Source organism: Nelumbo lutea, chromosome 7 (assembly GCF_056320005.1).
Source record: "Nelumbo lutea isolate HS-2025 chromosome 7, American lotus-T2T, whole genome shotgun sequence".
NCBI lineage: Eukaryota > Viridiplantae > Streptophyta > Magnoliopsida > Proteales > Nelumbonaceae > Nelumbo > Nelumbo lutea.
In genome coordinates this window covers 23087225-23094909 of record NC_142690.1, presented here as the reverse complement: position 1 = coordinate 23094909, position 7685 = coordinate 23087225, and the positions used below count along the sequence as shown (strand labels likewise).

General features: G+C 37.2%; 1 long non-coding RNA gene across 1 annotated transcript; it reads left to right on the top strand.

The window, feature by feature from the left end:
• Positions 1–2334: 2334 nt before the first annotated feature.
• LOC148845654 (uncharacterized) lies at positions 2335–7171 on the top strand. Its single transcript, XR_016101668.1, has 2 exons — positions 2335–2508; positions 6841–7171. It is a non-coding gene; the product is annotated as an uncharacterized LOC148845654 (long non-coding RNA).
• The last annotated feature ends 514 nt before the right edge of the window (positions 7172–7685 follow it).

Below are 7685 nucleotides of genomic sequence, written 5' to 3'. Positions count from 1 at the left end.
ACATTTTTTTTTTAAGATGATTGGGAAAGAGCCCATTGGTCATACCATGTTATGATGAATGAATTGATCTTTGGGCTTTCGGGAAAAAAAATTATTTTCACGTTCATCTAAAATCCAAACACTATACATACACATACACATTCCACTTAATGCATGGGGTCATTGCAAGTATGCCATAATTTGAGCCTAGATATAGAGTAAACAGGGGTTTGATGTTTGATCATAAAAAAGACCAGATGATTGTAAAAGGGTCCATTACACAATGAATATTTGGATCTACCACATCACCCTTGTACATGGCTGAAATACAGAAGGGTCAGTGCATCTGCTGTAAGGATGAACAATGGGTTAGGCTAAATGGGTAAACCCATCTTGACCCGACCCTATAGGGTCAGGTTTATTCAGACGAAGGGGTCGGGTTAGGATTTTGATTTTTCAACCCAAATCGGGTTCAGGTTTGGCATCCTATAATCCGTTGTGTCATGATACCACCACATATGTAGAGGGCATAGAGGATATTCTTGTTATTTGGTTAGACCCTATAAAATTAATGTTTAAGATTTTTTTTTTTATATATTTGTTTTGGATTTTCTTCTTTCATTATGAAGTTACACCTTAAAACCTATGAATCAAATTCCAACTTAAATTAATGGTTTTTAGATTTTCAAAATGTGCTATAAAACATTCAAAGAAAGCTTGGAGTTGAATAGGATTGGGTCTGAACCCTATAGGGTTGGGTAGGTTCATTTTAAATCCACCGTTGACTTGGGCGGTTTAAACAGTCACCCAACCTTGTTTTCGTTTTCCTAAAACTCGGGATTTGAAAAAAAACCATTGGATTGATCAAAATCCATTCAATTTGGATGATTGAAATGCTGACCCGTTCAACCCGGTCACCAAGTCATGATTTACACACTACATGTATATTCAAGCTCCTAAAGTCCATAACTTTGCCCTAAATTACCTGATTAGGATGATCTTCCTTTTTTTTTCAATCTTCAAGATCTACGTGTTCCAACTCTCAAATCCCAATTTTTAGCTTTCTTTATTTATAAAAGAAATTAAAGTAGTATAATATAAATCATATATATATATATATATATATATATATATATATATATATATATATATATATATATATATATATATATAAATACATCTAGAATATAATTATATATTGTTTATTTTAAGTTGATGACATGTCATGGTCTGAACTATTCAACCCGAATGGTTGAACCAATGACTCACGGTAACCTTTGGATTTGTTTCTAAAAATTAGGGCCTGTTTGGCATGTTTTTTTAGGAAGATCTTCTGGTAGTTCTGACAATCAAAAGACACATTGAGCTTTTGCATGAAGATCTAAACAGTCCGAAGCTAGTTTGGTAGATACATGTATTTCCGTGTGTCTTTTTGTATCTTTTCGTGCGAGAATAAAACGCGAAAGACATGAAAAAACTTCATTTGGAGTTTCCCGAAATCAGCCCAAAATAAACTTCTCGCATCTTTTTGACACTCCAGCATTTGGCAACTAAATCTTCTACGAACCAACCAAAAATAGACTGAAAATTGATCTGCCCAACTTGTAAACAGCTGAAAGACACATCAAAAGGGTTGGGTCGGGTTTCATATGTAAGTAGGAGGGTCGGGTTAGGGTGAAGGCATACCCAACCCGTTGACATCCCTAAGTGTGTGGGAGACCCCACATCCCTTGCAAAAGATGGACATATTTCTCATTGCAATTCATACTACAATTTCATTAGGTTGTTAAAGAAACAAAAAAGCTTAATCAGATTCCACGTAACAGTTCAATTCACATACTTGACGACTAAAGGGGAGATCAGTCTATAACATAATCTGTCACGTTAGATTCCTTAACCCTTCAAATTGAAATGAACCATCCTAATTATTACAAAATGAGAATAGCTTTTTCTTTTTTTAATTCAAAATTAAGGGAAAGAATCAAATAAGAATGGAACAGAATGGGATAGAATAGAAAAGAAAGAAGCAATGTTTGAATCTCCCACCACCAAAGGAGTCATGAACCGGGAAAAAGGCAAACTGTGTGATTGAGATGTGTCGGTTGATTTTCAATGCCAATCTTCATGACCTCCCCTAGATGCAGACAAAGCAACCCCCCACTCTTGCATATAAGAAAGAATGTACAGAGTCAATAGAATTTGTATTATTAGCTTTTTAATTCGTGGTGCAGATAGGCTCCATTAAAATAATTAATTTTCACCATTAAAATGAATTAAAGGGGAGAATCATTCACCTCTCTCTCTCTCTCTCCCTCCACATAGAGAGTTATAGAGTTTAATGATTTCTTTACTTGTATGGAGCTTGAAGACAAAGCTTTGTGGAAGTTCCTTTCAAGTTTCAAGCAGCTTCAATGATGAATCTTAATACACAGGATCCTCCACCATCCTCCCTCCTCAATGGCATCTTTTCCAAAGCTCTTGACTACTATTTTGAGGAAAGCCCCAACTCAGCCAACAAAAGCCATGAGAGTATGTAATTCCTTCCCTCATCATTCAGTTTTGTTTGTCCTTTACAAGTATAAAGTACTAGGCACTAGCCATTGCAGGTGGGAATGCCAAAGTGTTGGACCAATGATCCATCACTCAGATACTCAATCCCTCAGGCCACAACCATAAAATTAACCATGGGCATTCCCTAAAGTTTTATTTGGTGGGAATCTTTCAATTTGTTGTTGTTTGTTGAGTGAAAGAAGAAAGATACTCCACCAGGCTCCCAACAAGTTGCTTACTTTTAGGACTATGAGAAGGGTAGGAGTCATGGGCCAAATCAACTTTCTAAGGCATGCCAGCATAATCATGAATCAAGCAACATAGGGGAAGGACACTGGAACCTTCTCTCACAAAGTGGCATACTATGCATATTAATGAAGCATATATATAGAGAGAGCAACATGGTGGACAGGCGTGGACCAACTATTTGATGAAATGTCTGTCACTTACAGTTTGACAATAGAGACATGGCCAATTGGCCACCATTCCATTTTGGACCGAATAAAATTAAAGGCCAAGTCGGATAGCCTTTTACCCGAATGAGTTTATTATTACATTGGGTTCTCTGAAGGACACTTACAAGGTGCAATGCACCATTGCAAATGTTAATTGACCAACAAAAAGATAAAGTGGGACCCATGAAAAAGAAGATAGGACCCACGAAATTAGTGGTTGGACTATGTATTTTAGCACGTTGGAAAGGTCCAACAATCCCTCAGGCCCCAAGGTGCTTTGGCTACCTGCAAGGTTTTTAAATGTGCTTGACAGGCCAACCTGTTCCCGGCCTATCCCAGGTCGGGCTTGACAATGGGGAAGGAAGGACAGAGTTAGGCAACGTGCAATGGTCCCATTACAGAAGGGGCATGGCTTTGACTTATGGTGTGTGCCGACCTATATTTGTTGGTGCAAAGGAGAGAACCCATGAATGGGAGAATTGACTTTACATGTGGGTGAGGATGATTCATTAAATTTTTAAATCTTCCACAATGGTCTATAGAGTTGTTTATAAAAGAGCAGGAAAATTCTCTGCAAGTACCACTCTCCATGTCTGAAGGAATTGTGAATGGAAAAGTATGCTTGCAAGCCGAACTCTCCCGTTGATCAGCCATGTGCATAGCACATTCCTCTCCTCCTTTAATTAGTAGTGTTTAGTGGTATTTTTCCATCAAAGCTACGAAACATGCTCTGGTTGAAAACATGTAAACAAGAGCCCATCCTGTACGCTCGTCGGCGACAAGAGGAACGCTGGAAAATAATTCCCTTCTGAATTAAAAAACGCGTCGAATAGTTGGCATGCCTTCCCACTTAATTAAGTATGCTAATTCCTTGAAATAGTGAGAAAACACCTCATTAGATGGTAGCAGTCTCTGGGGTGGGTGGTAGAGTGTCGGTAGAGAAAGTGAATAGGAAATCTGGTCATCCTCCCCCAGTGACAGGTGACAGGTGACAGGTGACAGGTAGGATTTGACCCCAAGTTTCTGCTACAACCATCTAGAGAACTTACCAATTGAGCGAGTTGTGGCATTTCTTGACTGTTAGGTGTTGATGCAATTGGAAATAACTGACAATTAATGGTGATCATTTATAGTCGAGCCTAGAAGTCCAGCCCATACATTCTTGGGCCAGCCCTGGGCTAATACTTTAGGCCCGGTTGAGCCCATGGTTTGTAGTAAAGTCATAGGACCATGAGCCCCAGGCCCGGGCCTTTTACTATACAGGTGCTAAACCCGGCCCAGGTTTGGTTGGCCCATTATCACCCTTTAAGATGGGTCAAATGTAGTCCAGGCCCGAGTCCGTACACTTTGAGCGCTGAACCGGCCGAGTTAGAGAAGTGGAAGGTGGAATATGATAGAGATAGAGAAATGGTTTGATGGGGGAAGAGAAAGATGCAATTTTGGGTGTTTTACCCAGGAGTGAAGGAAGTGATAAATTATAATGGAAACATAATGAGGGTGGGAATGGTACATAGAATCAAAGAAGTACTGGTGTGTTATGAGGGAAAACATGGAAATCAAAGCTGAACATCCGAGTCCAAATGTTTATGTGAAAATCTTGTATTACTGGGCTACCTACTAAAGCTGGTAATTGGTGCCACACACCACTTATAACCCCTTTTCTCCAAATTGGTGGTTGTAGAAATCAATTCCGCGTCAATATTAGAATGAATCAGCTAACATATCAACAAGTCACCCTTCGGTTGGATAATAAAAAAAAGAAAAAGGATGTAATCCAACCTTGGCTTTAATCCTGAAGAGGCATAGTCAAGCTCCTTCAGAAATCATAAATGATTTGGCAAGTAAAGTTGGAAGTTTCAAAGGAAGAGAAAATGGATTTGATGAACATATGGATGATATTTGCAAAGTTTATATATGGGAGCAACAGAACAGATTTGTTTTTCAAGGAGAAAGGGTTGAGCCAAGATGGGTGCAGCAGTGGAGCCAACAATACTTGAACACAAGACTAGATAAAGCAATGTCCGGCCATCTAGCGTCAAACAAAGCTAACAAAGTTACATCGTAAATGGTTCAACCGCAATATATACAATATATTCTCAGATGGTTCTTTCATCGGAAATAATACTCTTACATTAGGCTTTATTATTGTTTTTATGACTAATAGGGTGTGTTCACGGTCCAGTTTGGAGAGGATTTCAGATTAAATCAGGAGAAATTCTTAAACCAAATCAAAACATTTATTATAGAAATCAAACTATTCTATTATAGTTTGGTCTAGTTTCTAATATGGTTTGGGCCATTTTATTGGAATTAACCCAATCAGAAAGCCCAAATAACAAAACCTAGGTTTTAAAAACCAACCTGAAAATAGAACCGTTCTAAGCACCATTTTCCGGTTCGGTCGTTCAACTATCCGGGTCAAACGGTTTGACCCGTGATGTCATAAATAAATTAGAAAAATATTTATATATGATCAAAATACCATAAAATTAAATAAATACACAGAAAAATACAGGAATATACCATCAAAATTAAGGCTTTAAGCTTCAAATAAGATAGAAATATACCAGTTTCAGCTTCAAATTAAAATTAAAAAACAGGGGATGTGATTCTCAGATTCTACAGTGGCTCTTGGCTCCAATGGAGTGGTCACGGCACAATAGTTGTTCGATTCCTTCATAAGAAAACGAGAAATCATAGTATTGCAAATAATAATAATAATAATAATAAATGAGTTAATGGCTTAATGAGAAGATCAAATCATTCAAATGAGAGATCAGAGAAAAACAAAAAAAAAACACATTTACCTGAATAGTTGTCTCTGTACTCCTTCCAGACTGGTCGCCGGAGGTTGGATGTCCATAGTGGTCACCGCCGTCCCCTTCAAGAGATGCCACTGAGATGTTCCTTTCAAGAGATCAGAGTTCAGTTTAGACTTCAGAAATGTCGAAACTTTGGTTGCTGGAAGGTGTTTGTTTGGATTTTGGGAAGGAAGGAGCCAGTTGGTTGCCACCATCTTCTTCGGTGAAGGCCTAAAGCTTTGTCAAGGACTAAAGAGTTTTGGGCATTTAGGTTTGGCAAAACAAAATCCTAGAGTAGAGTCATCGGATGTAGTTAGGAAATAGGATATGTTTGTCATCGTTTTGTTTTATTTTTATTTTAAAATAAAATAAAAAGTCAAAATAAAAAAAAAAATGTCAAACCGCTAACTATTGTATGGGTTGAACAAGTCGATGGTTCAACCATCCAGGCCACCGTTTTTTTTTTTGACTTTTTTCAACAGTTTTGCACTAGAAGACGGACCGAGATAAATGTGGAACTGTTTGAGTGACCAGTTTCCGGTCCAAACAGTCCAACCATCTGGGTGAATAATGATTAAAAAATGTTATACATAACAAATATAGTTCAAATATCAAATTGAAATATTAACAAGTGTCACCTATTAGTATTATACAAAATATAAACTACATTCACACTCTCTCAAACATAAAAGCTTCTTGAGTATCAAATTGCAAGTTAAAAAGTAAAAAACAAACATATCCTAATATATGAGATGTTAAATGAATATATACATACATATGTTTAAGCATATATATTATATAAATTATATGCATTAATAGATATATTATTAATAGTTGGGTTTAATATGGTTTGCAGTTGGCTTGGTTTCTAAAATTTAGAAAACCAGACCAAACAAAAGAAAATTATGGTTCAAGAAAATTTCAGGCCAAACCAAACTGTTTTAAATTTAAACCAGATCAAACTGTTAATTTTGGTTTCGTTCGGTTTGGTTTGGTGGTGTAGACCATATAATACCCCTAAATACTAGTGAATTAATGATAGCAGTATGATGCAGATGTGTAGCTAGAGCTAAGCATGAACAAAGCTCAAATCTGTACAGATGCTCAGCATATAGTAGGCCTTAGTGTCAAGGAAAGAAGATGTGAAGTGGGACGAGCAGGGCATAATTGAAGAAGTTCGAGACCTTACAAGTAAATTTGATGTTTATTTATTTTTGTATGTTCCAAGAAACAAAAATAGTGAAGCCCATGAAATAGCTAGTAGGACTAGAAGCATAAACGACGACCCTACCAATTGGTTAAGAAATCTTCTTTACATTCTTCCATAATTCAGGATCTAAATTGTAATATTTTCTCTTCAGTGAATTAATGTTAATTCTTAACAAACATAAGGCCTAACAATGCACGCACATCAATCTCTACCTCAGAGGCATTGAACTTGATTTTGATTGCTTGAGCCATGACAAAATGACCCTATTCATCACGTTAAACAATTGCTACTTTGATTCAAGGTTTTTAAAACTGGATTGGATAGGAATGGTTTTCGAGTTGAACGGACCGACTGTCTGATTCAAATGAATGCCTCGTTCTGAGTTAAAAATAAATAAATAAATAAATAAATAAAACGATTAAAAACCATTATCTGAGTCAACAGTTCAACCGCCTGGATTAATGAATCATTGATCAAATCAATGGTTTTTTTGTCAAAAAACGATTTTAAGGTGAAACAAAATCAGTTACTTAACCGACTCTCGGGTTTATGCTCCAGTATGTGGGTGGTGTGGGCTTGAATAGAGGCTATGATACGAGTAGTCCATGGGCCGCAGCCCAAAAACTCGTGTTGGATATGGTCGATCTTGGGTTAGGCCCACCCAAGTTGCACCCTTACTCTTTATACTTC